The 19,299-nt window shown below is 39.8% G+C and overlaps 1 protein-coding gene and 1 long non-coding RNA gene across 3 annotated transcripts in view; one reads left to right on the plus strand and one right to left on the minus strand.

Annotated features, from left to right (window-relative positions):
- Nucleotides 1–17,472, minus strand: part of LOC139696530 (uncharacterized) — a 91,036-nt gene extending 73,564 nt beyond the window's left edge. Inside the window, exon 1 of the long non-coding RNA XR_011702627.1 lies at nucleotides 17,395–17,472. This is a non-coding gene — a long non-coding RNA (uncharacterized lncRNA). The remainder of the gene's footprint in view (nucleotides 1–17,394) is intronic.
- Nucleotides 7,634–19,299, plus strand: part of Scp1 (Sarcoplasmic calcium-binding protein 1) — a 258,498-nt gene continuing 246,832 nt past the window's right edge. For both annotated transcript variants that reach the window (XM_071595328.1, XM_071595331.1), the window contains exons 1-2: nucleotides 7,634–7,704; nucleotides 8,690–8,819. The gene's annotated coding sequence lies outside the window, so the exon portion shown is untranslated. The remainder of the gene's footprint in view (nucleotides 7,705–8,689; nucleotides 8,820–19,299) is intronic.

The following is a 19,299-nucleotide window of genomic DNA, read 5'->3' on the forward strand; positions in this document are numbered from 1 at the left end:
AAACTTGGACTATTATCAGCATATTGAAAACCGAGAAAATTCAAAATATGATGTGAGAGATGATGAGAGAAAATGCAGATATTTTAGTGTTGCCTGAGGCAAGATGAAGCGAGATATGGCAATAGTATTGAGTATAAGGGTACCAGGAAGCGTAGTAAACATAGAGGAAGCGAGTGATAGTATATTATTATTATTAGGTATTTTACCGGTTAAGTTAGGTTTTTGGATGGGCAAAGCTCCTAAATAAATATTTTGTGATCCTAGAAAAACATCTATATCAGGTCCCTCTTCATCTCTGAGTACCTTCTTCCTCCCTTCATCCCGTCCAACATCCCTATCCTGTTCCTTCCCTTTCCTCGTTTGCCTAACATTCTCCCCTCAATTACAGTCTTCAACATCCCACTGCCGGTCAATACCCCCTTCAGCCACTTTTCCTGCCTCCATAGGATTGCTCCCAACAAACCCCTCTCTTCGCCCACCATACCGAGTACTTCCTCGTTTGTTTTCTTCTCTGTCCATTTCACCTTCTCCATTCTTCTCCACACCCACATTTCAAAAGCCTCCAGTCTACGTCTATCCTCCTGCTTCAATGACCACTTTTCCGCGCCGTACATAGCTACGCTCCACATCAAAGTTTTCACGAGTCTTTACTTAATATACTTACTCAACGTCCCTGTCATCAACTCCCTCCTTGTGAAAGCCTCTTTGCCTAGCGCAATTCTTCTCCTTATGTCCCTACTACTTTGACCATGTTGGTCCAAAACACTACCGAGATACGTAAACTGTTCTACCTGCTTTAGCTTTTGCCCTCCTACTTTAATGTTAAGCTTAACCTTTTTCTTTCAAGAAAATCGCATAACCTTTGTTTTATTAATATTGATTCTCATCTCATACCTGTCGCACTGAATTTCCAATTCACTCAGCAATGCTTGCAACCCCTTGGCTGACTGATATCTCCGATCTATATGCAATATCAATTTATGGGGGAAAGTAAAAACAATGCTCCCTGACAAGCATCTCGGCACCATGGCTCTCTATTGATCCTTATATGGAGACGAGGTAGATTTTAATTACGCTAACGTCTCTCCCGATATCGCCACAGTAATCAGGAACGAGTTATTCCATAAGTTTACACGAAAAACCGAACGCCCACAAGCAACCCTGTATTAGAGCCAACCTTATTAATTCCACCCCACCACTTTTTTTCATATTCCTTGTAATGATTGCATTACTCTTCCGCCAGTATTCCTTCCTTGAAGCGAGCTGCAAGCGCGCGGAACTAATAGATAGGTATCTACTTCTTGAATATAGATTTCTGTGCATGTAATCAATATGGGAAACTGAACTTCACCCCTTCCAGTCGGTCGTAGTGGAAGGGGAACAAAGCTGCAGGTATGATAGAAGACTCATAAGTTCACCACCAAACCTTCCATTGCCCTTTTTCTGCTGCACTTGCTTTGAAACACAACGCCCATCGCAGATTCTTCCGCGTTGCGCCCATGCCGAGTCCGTATTTTCCACCCTCGGTATCCTCTCTCTCTACCACTAGTCTTCCTCTTTCTAATTTTTTCGGGATTTTGATCGACTCCCGAATAATAGATTTCCAGTGCAGTGAATGGGTGTTCTGCAAGGTGACGAGTGAGGGAGGGTATAAAGAGGAGTCGCTGATGAGGCGGGTGGGCTGAGAAGGGGGTAGGTGAGTGGCAAAAAAGCGGAAGGGGAAAGAGAGAGAGAGCGCCACTCCAAAATAGGTTTTAGAGTGCTGGAGAAAATCGGCGGGGAAATGGAACTTAGCGACACCGCAAGACTTTGCTTTCATGTGACTCAACGAGAAAGACTGCAACGCAGCATTCAGCCTAATCAACTAAGCAAAGTGCAATAATAGAATACGTTCCCGTGGTGGAGTTCGAAGCCACCACCTATGATTTGTAAAACCTGCACATTGCCGCATGACTGACATCTTATTACATCCCATACAATCTGCAACACTACAGAGTATTGCGCGTACATTTGAACGAAACAACATCGTTTTGTTCACAATAAAAAAAAATTAATTTTAATAACTTTTCCAATGAAATGTGTTTGAACATATTAATATTAGTCCTATTGAACACTAGATGAAAAATGTATAGTATTCTTGGCCAAATCAACAATAATACATTTTTTTAGTTTTGGATTTTTTGGAGAAACAATGAAAGGAATTGAAAAGTTTCTTGCTGGAACAATGTTTTGTAAAAATTACCTTTATATGCAATCGATGTCAAAGGCACAGTGAGCTAAAATATAATATTCCTCTTCGCTTGAAATTGACCCACGTTCAAAGTGATAACACATCTAACGTATGAGGAAGGCGGCCATTAATTCCACAGCTCACTTCATCATCAAATGAAAGATGAATGCTAGGTATTTCCACAAAAACGCTTCATTCGGTACGACTTGTTTCAACGCATAGACGTCATTCTCAGGTACTTTTATTTTTATTTGACAAAGTTAGTTTTAACTCATAGACCTTGAAACAAATTGCACCAAATAAAAAGTTTTTTTGTGGGAAACACTCATTGTTCTTCTTTCATTTGAAAATGAATTTCCACGTATTCAAGTCTGATACCATCGAGTGTCACTTCATTATGCTTATTTTTTAAACTCTCTCTCTTTGTTTATGTATGTGACGTGAAAAAATTGATAGTAAGGGGTCTTCAACAAATAAAAGTGTGTTCGAAGGCTTCTCTCATTTAGTCCATTGATCTAGATGGCTGTCAACATGTTGATGAACATGCTACAAAATGATTCGACTCCAAGAGACTCCAGAAAATGCAAATTCTGAAATTGCAATGTAGGTGGATAGAGGCTGCATGAGTAAAGTAGTTGTTTGCCAAAATAAATAGCTGAACCTTGCCTAACGCACGTGGATCATTATCCTACTCCTTGTACCAAGACAAACCTGTACCTCTGTAACCGAACCCCTCGGCGTGCTAAGAGCACCATCATTTGGTATAGTAGGTACATCACCTAGCCAAACATTGCAATGCATCGCGATAATAGAGTTTCTCATATTTTCTTTTTACTATGAATCACCCATGTGTGATCATATTATCCCTGCTCTTTGTTGGCCTTAGAGCTAAATTCCCTCCCTCACGCCATTGTGATAGGCTGCAGATATATTTTCAAAATATCTAGAATTTTACGACTTCTCTCATTTATCACGAGAGTGAAGGACGATGTGTTCATACTTTAGAGGTAAAAATAATAAAAAATGTATTAGATCAATTTAATTTCAAGTCCTATTCTCAACAAAAATCACATTATTGTATGCAAAATTATTGTAGCCTATCTCCAATTACCTCTAAGTTTCACTTTGGCCTTAAATTCTGGTATTTATTAAATAAGAGAGTTTATTCTCACTCACTTACTCTAAAAAAATACACTATTACGTTTACCGGATGTATGCATGCCTAAAACAGAAATAAGTTAATGCATCGTGGATTTTCCAATAAGGGAAAGCACCTCCAATTCCAATGAGAATAAAGGCCTTAACGTTCTCAGATATATTTATCCATATATATGTTTAGCCGTATATCAAAATATCAATCACGCTACTGTTTACTGAAATTTGATGTGAACATAACACAAAAATAGAATGAAAGACACGATGAAAATTTCTTCGAGAAAGACCAAAGTATAAACAGGCTCACAAAATAAGAAAAGGTGAAAAAAAGAATAAAAAGGACATAAGAGAACTATGATTACTTCCTCTGGGATGATGAGTATAAGCTAACTGCAGTGAGTCAGTTCAGTTTGAGCAAGCAATGGAAACTTTCTAGTTTATCGTAAAACAATCAGGAAATATGATCCAAAGCCAAAGCCTTGGATATTTAGTTAGCTCTTAAGAGTATTTTTAAATGAGTATGGCTATAGTTTTACGGTAACAATTTTCTTTTACCATACCGCCTGTCCCTTTGCATATCTTACGCCAAAACAATAAATTTAATTCTTAGATTGGAGTAAGGAAGAACCATGGCAAATAAGATATCGCTCACAAAATTATTAATGCATGGTAAAAATACTGAGAGATGAGTGATATAATTTTGAACGGTAATGAATACAAGGCAAATATTAAAGTTAAGGGGAACTAAGTACGAAGGGAATGGAAAAGGAAAGTAATTAAAATGAGATCGAGAAGGTAAAAGTGTACGCCATTAATGCTCATACGAAGATTAATATTCCATTTCTCAGTCCTAAACATATTATTTTCAATATATTAACGTAAACACAACGGCGAGTCATGCAAATGGGTGTAAAAGAAACAAAATCCAGGCTGTAATGTACCACGATGACACCTGACGAAATCACCAAATTTCTCTGGTTTTTTTTATCTTCCCATCACACGAGGAATAAACCAAAACCGAGGGTATTTTAAGCACATTTAATACCTTGAAATGACTGAATTCAACCTCATTCTTTCTAATAGAGAAGAACCTATCATTTTTACGGCACCATAATTACAAATACTGCTGCCAAGTTATGAATGAGTCATAGCTGAGATATCCATTTGCTTCCATAGATATTTCGTGAACAACGCCAAAAAATAATCGAGGGAAGGTACACGTACATGACTGTACATGCCAGTTCTTTCCGCACAAATTTGTCGAACTCGAATCATATACGAAATGCGGATTTTTTAATTCATAAACATTTTTTGTATTTATTAATTTCCATATTCATTGAAATCTTCCAACTTAGGGGAAAATGACATACCCCAGGAGAAAATTCCGAGTGTTCCACTTCCTTTCTCCCTGATCGCTCCCCCCCCCCCCGGAGTGGGAGTAGCGATCCATCGCCAGAATAAATTGTAACTAGGAATCATTTTCATCCCACTGTTACAGGAATAAAAAGTTTAAAATCTTAATGCTCCAGGAGGGACGCCAATCCTCATTTACCTCTTTACTGACAGTTAAATACGTATTACCAAGGACAGTCAAAACGAACGCTTCGAATGCGCAGTACGGACGACTGTTGAAATTCTATCGTTAAAAAGTCACTCATGGTTACTCTTGACTGGTCGGTCAGTTACGACATTCATATAATCCCAAGAAACTTTGTGCTATTTATCACACTGCTTAGTAACTTTTAACCAAATAATTTGAAGTTTAAACAGACTCGGTTTTTAATGATAGTTTAAGGTAGGTGTTTGATGGAAACTCACTGGAGCTACCTTTATCATTTCAGATGTACGAATGGGAAAGTTGAATAAAGGAACTACGTCATTTCATGTCGTTTATTCTGAAAAGATCTGATTCAAATATCGGCATAAAATTTCATTTCATTGAATTATAACACTAATGCGTCAGTTTATGCGGCCTTCAAAAGCCAGCGCGATCATCAGTCAAGGGGATTTCAATATCGAAATCAGCATATAATACTTCATTAGTATTCTTCATTAAGATATTTGCATGACTATAACTGGAATAGAATTCGTTCAGTCTGATATCAAAGTCGATTATGTTAGAAATGGAGATGGTGGCATCTTCCTGTTTACATTTTTGTTTCCCACAAGAATTGAACACCCTATTATTACATCACACTATTTTGAACGATTGAAACAACCTAGATAGTAATCGGTGACTCTTAGGTCAGCAAATTGATGTTTTTCCCAGTAGGCCAAATATTTTTCAAAATTCGTGTTATCGCATTTTTTATTTCAAATTACCAGGGGCTAGTTGTAGGACTTTGGGCAATTATATTTAATATTTTTAGCTGACTGCAGATGTCTGGCCTTTCGCTATCGGTAAGTGAGCGCGGCACTATGGCAATGATTTTCTAGACCACCGAATCAAATATTCACTTCAAGACAACTGCTACTTCGATGACGACTACTGCACCCTAATAGCAGTACTCCATAGTATGAAGCAGCACTCCATTCTGTGGTATCGTGTGGCATCCTTCGATAATGTCAGCAAAATCTAGGTTTTAATATACGTGAGTTTGAGCAGAATGAAAAAGATATTCTAGTATTGTTAATAAGCTTATGATGCTAAAATTTCGCTAGAAATGATGTCACACAAGCAAATCTCAGTTACCGCCAAATACACAATATAGATTTAGAATCAAACAAATTGGAGCTTTTTCGTTTCGTTTGATTTCCAGCATAACAAGAAAGGCTTTAAATTCTGAGAAAAAAATGTTGCATCGGTATTTCCGTAGGACTTTTGAAAATATGAATCATCATCTTTCTTGGGTGAAAATGTTAGCTGTGACTCTGATTGAGCTTTCCATTAGGAAGGAGTTTCACACAAGCAAGTCTCATCTTGCCGCTGTCCGGAGTCTTGAGCGAAGGAATATTTGCGGGGCCCTGAGCTCCCGCGGTATGTCGCCGAGACTAACGAGATCCCTAGCTCCGAGAGCCTCGCTCCCTATCTTCCGTTTCTCCATGAGGTTACCATGTCGTGAGATCCGCATAGGGAAATTCACTTCTGAATTCGCATCGAGGCGTCTCCTCGACGACGCCCTCTAGCCAACAGGTAAGCGCACTCCCTCAGCCCCTCCCCTCCCATTCCCTTTTGTTCCCTCCCTCCCTGATCCTACACCGGGTTAAATTGATTTATGTACTAGGTACCCGGTAGATACTTGAGGTCACCTCCTAGGAAGTTTGATCATTTTTGCTATAATCTCTAGGGGTTACGGCACATATCACATCCACACTATACGGTACGTTCGACTAATGGCAACCGAAATGAGGAAAAAACAATATCTTCCTTAGGAAATCTACCAGAAAGTGATTGTAAGTATTTCTGAATAGAGTATTAAAATTTTCATAAAGAAAGGACTCTGTGATGCTGTAATAAGTAGTTTACAAGCATTATCACCCTCATTGTATAAGCAGAGTATTTGAAGAACTCTGGAAATATGCCTGACTCAATGGTGTATAGTGATTAAGGAAATATTCTCACGAACAATTCTTTTAACTATTAAAATATGTACTAATAATTCACAGTATTATCTCAAAAACAATAAAATTTTGAGATTATGTGAAGCTTTTTCACCAAATGACTAGTTAAGAAGGGTTGATGTGTAATTTTCCTCAATGATCCAGTATTTCCACCCTTCCATTGGCTGTAGCGTGCTTTACTGTTTTTGAAATGAAGACGAAGGAGCCATAGCGTAACCGTAAAGGAGCAAAAGCAAAGGAAGATAAAGAGAAAGGAACCCACGAGAGGTTGGGGGGTATAGGAGGACAGACCCGGTGGAGGGGGAGGCGAAAGGGTATTTTGAGGGGGGAGGGTGGCCAAGCGGGGGTGCACGTCGAAGCTCGGGACGGGAGTAGTCTCCTGAGGGTGTAATGGGGAGAGCGGGGGAGGGAAAATAGAATGAGAAATGCCAACGATTGATAGGGAAATAAGAAGAAGAGAGGGCAAAAGGCTCGACAGTAGGGGGTTCGAGGGGTACCTTTGGAATGGGGAAGAGGAGAGAGAGAGAGAAAGAGAGGGATGGGGAGGGAGGAGAGGAGGAGGTTAACATTTGCGCGTGCCTGTATCCCTCTCCCCGGCCTCCTCTCCTCCCTCTCGCCCTCCTTCCTCCCCTTCTCCTCCCAGAGCCACTGCGTGCGCCAAGAGCAGCTCTCTGTCGCTCAGTTCGTCGGCTAACTCAAGGGAGAGCGGAAGATAACGAATATCATATCGCTAGAAAGGGGGCTCGCGAAAGCTGAATGTGAGTGTCCGCCCATGGACATCGCTACCTACCGTTTCTGTGTGTGTTTGTGTGTGTTCGTGTCTTTCAATCACAATCCCGTCTCATTCGTTCCCTATCAGGCGGAAGAGGCTGCCTATCCATCTAATATTTTTTTTTCGGTTCGCTCCCGTCGGGGTGGCTTCAATGGAAGGTTCAGATTTTCCCAAAGGAAAATGTTCGTCCGCCCGCGAGCAATCTTAACCACCCGTCGACTTGCGCGGTGGCATTCACCTCTCGAAAATTCATTTCCCACGCCCCTAAGAGAGGCGATATAACTTTAAATCACCGCGTCAGGTGGAAAACCTCCTATCGTGCCAGCGGAAGGGGGGGTGGGGTGGGTGGGTGGGTGGGGCGCACGATGAAAGAAGCGGGGGGGGGATTTAAACTCATGTTGGTAGCGAAAAGGGGAATGGTTTTGGGTTGTTTTGGAGCGGATGAAGGGGGTTCGCTGACCTGTTTCCACCGGCCTTAGTAATTAACAAGTCGACTTCGCAATCCCTTAGCCAAGAGAATAAGCTGATAGTTCGCCTCTCCGCGAAGGGTGTGGCCGCGGGAGCCGCCTCAACCGAATCGGATATCACGCTCACGCCAGTCGAGGTTTAAAGCCTTTTCTGCTTTGACACCTGAGATTTCAGACATCAGTTCGCGATCCCTTCTAGGGAAGAAACTCGCTTATGCACAATTTGATATTTTAGGGAAAAAATTATTAAACACATTCTTCACCCTACCATTACATTTTTATAGCAGAAATCCTTTCAAACGGTGACTGAAATAATCCCCCAACGCTCCATAGTTAAAAATCCCCAACCCATCGCTGTGGTTATGGTTCACAAGGTTTTTTGTTCTATCACTTTGTTTGTGTTTGTCACTTTCTCTCTTTCCATTTTTGTCTTTTGCTATGTTGACATAGAAAGGTTGCTGGTTATAAAAAAGTTTTCCTTCTCCATCTCTACCCCTTTCGCAGAGGCCTAAGTTAAGAAGAAGGAAGATCATCTTACTTCAGCTCGTCACTCAAGAGAGACCGGATTCCCGCTGAGTTTCCACGCAACCCGCCCACCAACCCCTCCCCTCTTCGAAGAGAAGCAAGGCAACAGGTGAGTCCATGGCAAGGCTTTCGTGCGGGGAGGAGACGGTGGGCTCTCGAAGTGCCGATCCCCGGTGGTGCCCTTGCCCATGGGTGGTGTCACGCCAAACCCAAGAGTCGGCTCCGAACTCTTTCCGTGTCGGATCGTGAAATAGTCCGGAGATCGGAAAGTGATCGGATCATGTGTTTTCTCTTACGTGTTTGTAGTTCGACGCTCATAGTCGACACCGCCCGCCATTAGAACACCCCCATCCCCACTCCTTTGGGATCACTCACCCAAATCCATCGAGATCCGGTAGATAACGCGGTTTCCCCAAACCAAGGGATACCATCTCTTGAAGAGTGATTAGTTTTGACGCCAATGGATCAGTCTTTGTTTCCTTCCGAGAGGCATAATGCGAGTATAGTAAACGTCTAATCCCATCCATCACGATATATCCCAAAACATTTCACAATTGAGGCTCAGTATCTTCTTAGGATGACCTTCAACGGAGTGTGGCGGAAGGGCACAAAACAAGGAAGGGGCAACACACAAATGAAACCTAGGTTGGTCTAAAAATGAAGCGTGGAAGATTCCCGGGAACATTTTTGTTAGGCTATTTCATCCCTATCCCTCCCCTACCTCGGTGAGAAATTTATCTCCGGGCTTTTGCAATTCACGCATATCAAAGAGAGTGCTGTTTAAGTAGTGGTTTTGCGTGTCTTAAAGCGAAACAATATGTCCACCCTAGTCAAGCGATGTCGCCGATGAGGAAAGTCTCGCATAAGTAAGTGGCGCAGTTTGAAGCGCAGATCACATCGCATCGCGAAATTTTGTTGCATGCGAGTCACTTCGCGGGCGTCATCTTTCAATATACTAATGAAAGAGTTTTATGCCTGATTTTCTGTTTTGGAGGTGTGGACGGATAATTAATGGTTTTACTGCTCTTTTAGCACCGGAAAACTATTATCTGGGTTTCAATGCGTCCTCAGATTAATGATACGCTTGCTACGGAAGTTTCATGCTGACAGCAGCGAATATTTGCAAAATGAGTGATGCCATGTCGAAGCAAAATCGACCAGATTTTTATTTTATTGGTTTTAGATTTAAGGAAAAACTCACCTCATCAACCTGATATGATCAATGGTATTTTATAACAATAACGCATTGAACGCAAAGGCTCATTTTCTTTGAATATTTATTTTTTAAATTAAATTTCACGGATTATCTTCACAGCTTTGCAGTTTGTATTTTACGAAAATGTCAAATTGTATTTTAAAAAAAATGCAAAATGAGAATTCAAGCCTCCCAAATTTGATTAGACGTACCTGCAATTAATATAAATATACAGCTTTCTTCTGCTCATAGACGAATTGAGATTCAACTCCAATATTCACTCCACTGAAATATTTTATCAACGCAATTCGGATCTCTATTTTCAGCTACATCATAACATAAATACTTACAATTATAGTGCCTCATTAAAGTGTTTTATGGTCGATTGGATTTTCTATTAGGGAAATTATTTGTTTTTGAACATTTACTCTCCACATTCATGCCAAAATATTGGAGATTATTTGAAGAGGAAAGATCAAAATTTTCAGTTTCAACGTTTCTCATGGGGATAGGCCCATCTCTGCGCAAAACAACGAGAAATGCAGATAAGAGATGTGAAAAAATAATATGAATGGGAAATTGGATTGCCTGTGGTTAGAAGAATATTTTACACGAAACGGTTGGTATACTTGGATTTGTGCGTGGATTTTTAGGCCGTGAAGAAATGGAGAATTTTGTTAACATTTCAGGGACACATTTAAAGATTGTGACGCAAAAAAAAGGGTCAATCATTCCAGGTGCTGGGTGCTTTTCACGAAATTTTTCACCACATAATGAAAATATGAGCATAATCACGATCTGCAAAATGGGGAGTGCGAGAGTCGCGTGAAACGATATGGTCGGAATGAGAAGGAGAGAGTGATAAAGAGAGAGAATGAAAAGACTACGATTCAGCCCAATCTTTCTCTTTTCCTTGCACCTCTCCCCCCTTCCGAGAGACCTCACCCTCGCTCCCTTCTTTAGCGTCCCGTTCCGTACCTTTCCTTCGCTTCCTCCTCTCTCCTTCTCTCACTCGCATGAGGCCAACACGAATTCCCAGGCAGTTTGAAAAACTCGAGTAGCGGAGGGCGAATGAAAACCTTTATCTCGGAGCTGAAGCATATTTTTAGAACCAACACCCGAACAACAACGGGCAGCGAAATAAAAAAGAAACTTTTGAAGAAAGGAAGAGACGCTCTCTCTCTTTCTCTCGCACTCTATCTCCAATCTCTCTCCTTTACTCCTTCACCTTCGTCCTACTGCTACCCATGCCTCCGTCTCTCTCACTCACCATTGTCCTTCCCTCCCTTCTCCGCTGATTTCACGCCTAGAAAAATCTTTTTCTCCTCTGCGAGATCTCCTTGTAAGATCCCAGAGCTAATTTAGTCAATCGCTCGGTCTAAATACCTGCCTTCCATCATGAGCACCTTTACCACCACTTTGACGTGACGGATATGCTGGAGGAATTAGGTTAGAGCACCTAGATTCACGAAGACAGCAGGCGGGTTTAGACTTTTAGAACTCAGCAGGTCACCTGAATTTTCTTTTGACACTGGGGAAATTATTATGGCGCCAAATCATGTTAGTAAATTGGACCACCGAAATAAAATAAGAGAAATAGACACCGTCACCGAAAGATTCAAGTATATGCTCTTGACTCGAAATAAATATATACGCTATCATGGAAAAATCAAACTCAAACACCCGAGTATATTTGCTTAAAGAATAGTATCATTACAAGTTGTACATCGACATGTGCGTTTGTATGTGTACGAGTGTTTTTGTATTTGAACTAATATGTATTTAAATGCATGCATTGACTAATAGTAATTTGTCTATGCTAGTAGACTACCAACTCCTAGACGCCCTTACGGCGCCTCAGGGGTTGTAATGTAAATGTAGTTGCCGTTTCAATTTGGCCTATCAATTTCCGATCCGTATTCAGAAGAAAAAGACAGTTCTCATTTGAGGATAGTTGTGGCATTCAAAGAAGTTGGTTTGGTACGTATCAAAATTCATCGAAAGCGTTGTGGTGCAACGGTACGGAATATCATCACGCCGCATTAGAAAATTGATGTTTTTTTCAGATTAAAATCACTATTTAAATTTTTGAACTGATGATCAGGCTTAGTTTTCGACCATTGACTGATTTTCATGACCGAATCGCCGAGTAGAATAAAAATGAAAAAAAATTGATTTCATTTTACCTAATAAAATACGTAGTTCAATTCTGTCCCATTTTTAATTTAATAGATTATAGTTATGTTTACTTTAATGCATTTTGAATTTGGAAACAACACATTATTTTTTTCATTTAAATTGTGGAAATTTAATACCAAATACTATCATTGCACATCTACTCATTACCCTACAACCGCAAAGTCGTGTGGCGGGAGGTGGTTGGACACAAGTCATGAAAATATATATACGTATATTTATTTCATATTAAAAAAACACCGTTACACATAGACACACACACAAGCCTATTTACATCATGTAATAATTGACTAAGCCATTAAATATCTGTCCTTGAATAAATATGTTCGGTGCTGATATTCTGCTATGTGTATCGTTCGAGGGAAGGACGAGTGTGTGCATCTGTCGGTGACAGTATCTCTCTCTTATTCTATCTCGGTGGTTGATTGAACTAATGTAATTTGGTGCCATAATAAATCTCTCTGTGCTGCAATAAAACTGTATCTTTCTATAAGTCTTGCGTTCTATCTTCGGGTATCAGACGGCTCCAAACCGAATTGCTCCAACATACCCAGTTGTAGCAATGTTTAACAAATATGGCGGATTTTCTCTGAAAAATGTTCATATGTGCTTTTAGACACATCTGGTAATTTTAAAGTATGTTCATAAATTTTTCAGGAATAAATGTTGTAATATTTTATATATTACAACATTTATTAATATTTTTTTATGAAGCTACATTTCTATGCACTGGCCAACAGCATGAAATTTTTTTGTTTCATGAAAAACAAGTTTTTGCATCACGTCTTAGGTAAAAGGCCGTCTCAGCATACAAAGACTGCCTTGTAGTTTAAAAATATATACGAGAGCACAAATGTCCAGTCCAGTAGTGACCGATTCACACATGGCTGGTAGCTTACGGAACGGAACATAGTCCATATTCTCGCAGCGCATCAATATTGACTTCACGGAGGAACTAACTACCTCCCCGCTTTCATCTCCCCCGAGAATATTTGATGATGTCCAACGCACTCCGTCGGAAAAATTGGTATCGAGCTGTTTTCTTAAAACCCCAAGACGTCTCTTTCACCTCCCGCCCCAATCCGTCGGTTCATTTCCCTCTTGGAAACACCCCACCACCCACATCCCATTGTAATTTGGCATTGACCTAAAGCGTGAGAATTGGAACAAGGCGGTTGGGGCGACGACGAAAGGAAAGTGGGGAGGGAGGGCGTGGGTCAGCGGTCGGCCGGGGTGGTAGAGGGGCGGGTAGGGTTATTTATTTCATCCAACCCTGCCCCTGACGAGAATCCGCGTAATGTATATCCCTGGCGTAAGGAGGACAAGAGCAGATGGAGAAAGAAGTACATGATGGGGTCGTGGAGTCGTATCGATGGCGCACACTGTCGGAATCCCGCAGCACGAAATTCTATCTCCCCGAGCAAATATCCCAGACGAATCGGGGATAATTTGAATGATATTAAACAGTTCTATGCACTATTACCATTATCACGCTATAAGATGCCGTAGTGGTTGTAGCAGTTAATAGGAAGGAGGCAAAATGATGCCATTTATGCCATTAGGGGATAGGTGCATAATTTGATTGAGGTAGGATTTCCGGAGAATGAAAGAGTAATGGTGGGAGAGGAACCAGGGACGACAATATCCCTCTTTTGACGAAAGACACCCAAGGATCACACGACTTAATATTCCATTCACTAAATATTCAATAAATTTTCAATATATTCAGTTATTCAATAAATGCATATAGAAATCAGAAAAATAATTAAAATAAATTGCTGAAATAACTAAAATCAGATGATAAAACTTTGCAAAATTTTTATCAAAATTGTTGGATAAATTATTAAAAACAGTTTGGTTTAACTTTTGCGCAAACTACAATTTTCAATTCTAATTCTACTATGGATCAAACGCCAATATTTACAAACCCTTGCAAATTGTAGGCATTTATAAAATGATGTAACCTTTTCTCTCATAGGTTGGCCCTGGCATATTTGTACTTGAATCGATATGAAAATTTCCTTTCTCGACTAGAATAGGAAGTTTTGCACTAAAATTTTCCAAATAAATCCTTTTGGAGTGCTTATCACGCAATAATATCAACGGAGGTGGGTTTTTTTCCGATTCTTATGAGATATAACCTCATCGAATATTACATGAAAGTATCTAAAAATATCGAAAAACCTCATAAATCGCGGATAATTTATAAAAATTGGCCCTGAAACGGCAACGATCATTTCAATAAAATAATAACGAGTACCTTTTGAATACAGAATAAATTTTCACTACAAAATAAATCTTTACAATATTTTACAGAGAAATACGAGTACTCGTTGTATTCATGCACGAATTAAAACAACAATCGGCTCAAGAGCATTTTTCAGTTGAAAAGGCTTACCACATAACACTTTCGAGAAGCAAAAATATAGGGAAATCTTTTTACGGATATTAAAGTGAGCGTACATTCATAGATTATTTGTACACGTATTCGATTATACCTAACCTATGTGGTATATATTCATGAGTCGTAGAGTAAGTAAAACACCTTCTTATGGATCATCGTACCGGAAATATTTTTGAATCACAGAATAAATCAAATATTTTACCCTAAAGTATTTGTCATATTTTTTACAGTATCGTCTTTTCCAAAATAATAATCAATAAAGCTGGCTGAAGGAACAAATAAGGTTGTAGCTTATGTTTATCGCAGTCCAAAAAAAAATATTAGTTAGTCGTCAGACATGCAGGCGTTCCTACGCAACATTCACTGCTATCATTCCTACGCAACGTACCAGCTGTCTAGATACACATTATATTTAGTTATCCTTTAAATCCTGTTTCTCTAAAGTGTAGGGCGGGTGACGCAAGCTCACAGCAGGTATGTGGAGAGGGATTGCAATTAAGAGGATTGGAGCAATGCCATACTGCGGTGCTTTTACTATCGGAAAAAATATACTCCTGAGTTTGTGCACTCAGGAGCAGGTTTGTGCAGGTTTGTGCACTTGTACCAATTTTTCTATTATTTCGGGTTCCACTAAAATAGATGATTCGAGTGATGTAATGAATATTTTATTTGATTTCAGATCTAATATCAAATAATTATAATCTAGCAACACATGTTCTTATCCACTGATGACATAAGATGTGGTCGGAATCAATCATCAGAAAATTTGTCAATAACCCAGTGCATACAAAAATAAAAGTACATCATTAAAGTAAAGATTAGAAAAAAATATTGCGAGTATAGGTCGTAGCACTAGCCAGTAATATTAGTTTAAGGAAGTTATATGAGTTTATGGAAGTGAAAATAATTAACTAAAACCAAGTTTTTATTATAATATATAAACCGTATTTTGTTATAATATCTGATTATTATGACTGAGAAATTTTCCCTTGATAATTTTACTAATGAGTTTCATTATTTGAAAGACAATTTGCTAATTAATTTCTCTGATTAATTTTTATGATAAATATATGTTTTTCATTGACAAAAGTATCGCTTTCAAAGACTAATTAACAGGAAATGAAACTCGACAATATTTCCAAAAGGCAGAAATGAGTTTTGCCTAAATTTTAAAGCTTCCTTCAATCAACTTTCTCAACTTAGGATACCCAATCCACTTAGAACTCGTAATCCAAAAAATAATTAAAATATTTTATAGAAGGAACACATAAACCTCACCGTAAGTTACTGTTTTATTTCGAATGAAATAAAATGAACTTTTATCCGTTAGTTTACGAGACAGCTGGATCAGAGTTTCTTTTCACTTCGGGGAACGGTTTTAGAAATAGATAAATCTAATTAATGAGGATACGGGTCATCGTATTTCAAACAGAACACACTTAATGCCTATTAATGTTGCACTCGATGCCGCTGTTTTAAACTTAAACGAAAAAAAAATGTGATAGTGATTATATTCTGTCTTGGTTTAGCGTTTTCATCCCTCACGTCTCGGTGGCAATGTGCGCACGCTCAGTTGTTTGCCACCGTGAATCGTAAAAGATGCTTCGTACGCCGACAAACAAGCTGATGAAATTAATCCCCTAGTTCCTCCCCGAAAATTGGACGAGGGCGTCAAGGGGGTAAACGGTTGGTCAGGAATCGGTATCTCGTCTCCGGCCAGCTGGGAGAACAGATGCTTCCATCTAATTCGTGATAGCAAGAGACGGGAGGAAGGATGCGATGGAAAAGTTGTTACGCTAGCGCCGTCAGAATACAACACAAGACGAAACCTAGGCAAAAAGTTATATTTTATTATTCTGGATCATATAAGTTCTCTCTTCTCAAGGATAGCCAGTACGATCGGAGAGACATAATCTCCTTTTTGAAGTACACTGAGTGCATAAAAAGTAATCATTACAATTTTGCTCTATGACAATGGCAAAGTGTAACCTGACATACGATCAAGAGTTCAACTTTCAATGAACACGGATTGTGAAAAATGCATCAATAACGAGAAACTGCAAAAAAACTAAAATATGTAACTGTATCAAAATTATAAATTGGGAAAACAAGAATAATATCAACGCAATAAATGACATCTAAACTCGAAAGATAGCAATAAAAATCAAAGTAGGGACATTGAGTAAAGAGGGAACAACAAGAACCAGTCGATAACCGACAAAACAGAGAATCATGAATAAATATTTAACATCAGTAAGAACCAGGTGAAGACGAAAAGTCATATGAAGCGAAAACGGTGAAATAAGGGCGAAAGGTTCGATTATGAAATACAAATCTAACTAAATTAAACTTCAACCCCAGCCGTAAAAGGCTAATTGCACTCGTTTTTCAAGATTATAGCCAACTCAGAAGCGTAAGTAAAAATGTGTACTCCATTAAAAGAATAAGAGACGATTATGGTATTTTTGTGAACAGCATTTTCTCTATTTAATTTTTTCTGTTGACAGCTTTCATTCAAATTTCAAAGGAAGAAATATTTTTAAAATATCTATTCATTTTTTTCTCTTATATTAGCTCCTAAGTAGAAAAACGTGCAGTAATTAAGGGTAATAACAAGTAAGACAATGGAAGATGAGCAAGAATAATAGATCGAATGTAGCAATGGGAGTACGTACGTATTACGTGAGTGGCGTTTTCAGGATCAATAGCCCCTTTGAAGCGCCTATTAGAGGAGGGGGGGCATGAGTGGACAATGGTTAAACCCGAGTTCGGCAGTCGTATTCGTTGAAGCGAAGCGCCACCGATAAAGTGGTCATCACATGTGTCCGTGATACCACACGACTGTTTAGGAGGGTGGCTCGAGTGAGACCATTCTATGCGAGTACTCACCTCAGCGCTGCTGCTGGCTGTTATCAGTCTACTAAACAAAGACCGGCTGCCCGCATCCTCGCCTGACTTCAATCCTTGACCCCCCCCCCCATCTCCTTAATGCACCTCCACTCCACATCCCCCCTCTCTCCCAATCGCCTTTCCCATTCCTTCCTCCGCGCGGGAGGAATTTAAACTCCCGGAGAAGTTCCAGGGTGTTGCATTTAACGCCGTCGACAGACCACTCGACCGGTTTTAAACAATCCCCTAGCGCCGAATGGGAAGACTGCCGACCGACACTCAAAGAGTCGCGACCGGCCCCTCTCTCTTTTTCCCTCAGCGCCCTTGACTGGCACGCCACCGGCTGCGATCGCGAGGTCCGCCGTTGAGCGAGCACACACGCCAAGGGAAATTTCAAAGTGCAAGCTTGGTTACTCACGTGGACTGTGCATCTGTTCCGCCATCGCCGGCGAGACGAGGGAGTTCCGACGAGCGAATACAATGGAGAGAGGAGGGGCACTGCCTCGCGTGTCGCTGGTCGTCAGGGGGAACGCGGGCGAAGGGTTCCTTTTCCATCCGATGTAAGCCGCCAACTCCAACCCTGCCGCTACCCTGCTGCTCACCCTCGATGCCCAACAGAGGAGATTTGATTTTACGGCAGCCATACGATTGAAATGTAACTGCAAAAACGTTTCCCTTTCCCTCCCGAAATTTGAGAAATCCATAGTATTATTAGAGACCATTTATAAATAAAGAAAAACATTACAGAATAATAAAAGTGCATTCAGAGAAATTTGATTGACGATAGAATATCTTCAACATACTATCGCCAATAATCGCAAAGGAGGGCGTTGGAAATTTTAGATATTTTAGTATCCTGCAAACCACCCGTAGGGTGTGTGACAGGGGGTAAATACACACCAGACTAATCATGACCCGAATATGACCCTTACCGCGGTCGGACAACGTTTTCTGATCCTTTACGATTGGCAGAAAAAATTATATCTTAAATCTATCTGTTCTACACTTAATATCTCTAATTTCATTGACCTGATCTCTTTTGCCGTAGTACAATGGGGGTAATAATAGATTTTCAACATCCCGTTTTAGACTAAGTTTATAAATGTAATTTTAATAAGTTATTGTCCATCCAAAAGCCCCTCTAGCATATCAAACGGTAAACTACCAATGGAATTCAGGAGAATGGGTATATAAAGCCCGCATATGCAGCTAATGGCAGGCAATGCTGGAAAAAATTAGGTTCTACTTTCTTAGCATCCCTTGCTGAATGCACAAATGATGTCTTGAAGTGTGTGATGTAAATGAATAGTGGCTTGATGGTAATATTAATATATTTCCATTCGATTAGCCTTCCAGCGTATAGGCTGAGAGGCTGGACCCTTCACCATTATTCTAAATTCGAAGCTGGCTCTCGCACGCCAAGACCTTCTGTCTTGAAATTCTTTCGTTATCATACCCATTACCCCCTTCGCGTACCCTGGGGCTTATTCATCGCATGTATAGCACATCTATTGCATCTCAGGGTATGCCTAATCTAATTCTTCCTACATTAGGGTATCTACCGGATCGCCCTTTTATTCTTCCAGTACTGTGTATGCTTTCTCTTTCTTAATTCTATAAGTTTGGCTTTAAACATCTCCACAGAACCATGTATTCCTCATCCGATGTCCATACTTCTATGTAGTTATTTGTAATTATACGATTAAGATAAGTCTTCCTTTTTTAACTCAGGTTAGATAAAAAAATGAATATAGCACTTCTCCATAATTTTACTATTCCTATTATACTTTTGGTTGAAATCATTTAAATAAAGAATCATTGTCTGATTCCAGTTAATTGAAAATTGATTGGATTTTTTAGGCGAGAGATTCACTATCATAATATTTTACTATCGCGTGAGTAAAT

This window comes from Hetaerina americana, unplaced genomic scaffold, assembly GCF_022747635.1.
Source record: "Hetaerina americana unplaced genomic scaffold, ioHetAmer1.1.p SCAF_7, whole genome shotgun sequence".
Taxonomy (NCBI): Eukaryota; Metazoa; Arthropoda; class Insecta; order Odonata; family Calopterygidae; genus Hetaerina; species Hetaerina americana.